The following is a 279-nucleotide window of genomic DNA, read 5'->3' on the forward strand; positions in this document are numbered from 1 at the left end:
GTGAGAGGAGAGAGAGAGAGGAGAGAGAGAGAGGATGAGAGAGGAGAGGAGGAGAGAGGAGAGGAGATGAGAGAGAGAGAGTAGGGGAGAGGAGAGGAGAGGAGAGGAGAGAGGAGAGAGTGAGAGAGAGAGAGAGAGAGAGAGAGAGAGGAGGAGAGAGGAGGAGAGAGAGAGAGGAGAGGGGAGAGAGAGAGAGATGAGAGGAGAGAGAGAGGATGAGAGAGAGATGAGAGAGAGGAGAGAGAGGGAGAGAGAGGAGAGGGAGGAGAGAGAGGGAGG

The sequence above is a fragment of the Penaeus chinensis genome, chromosome 39 (assembly GCF_019202785.1).
Source record: "Penaeus chinensis breed Huanghai No. 1 chromosome 39, ASM1920278v2, whole genome shotgun sequence".
Classification (NCBI taxonomy): domain Eukaryota; kingdom Metazoa; phylum Arthropoda; class Malacostraca; order Decapoda; family Penaeidae; genus Penaeus; species Penaeus chinensis.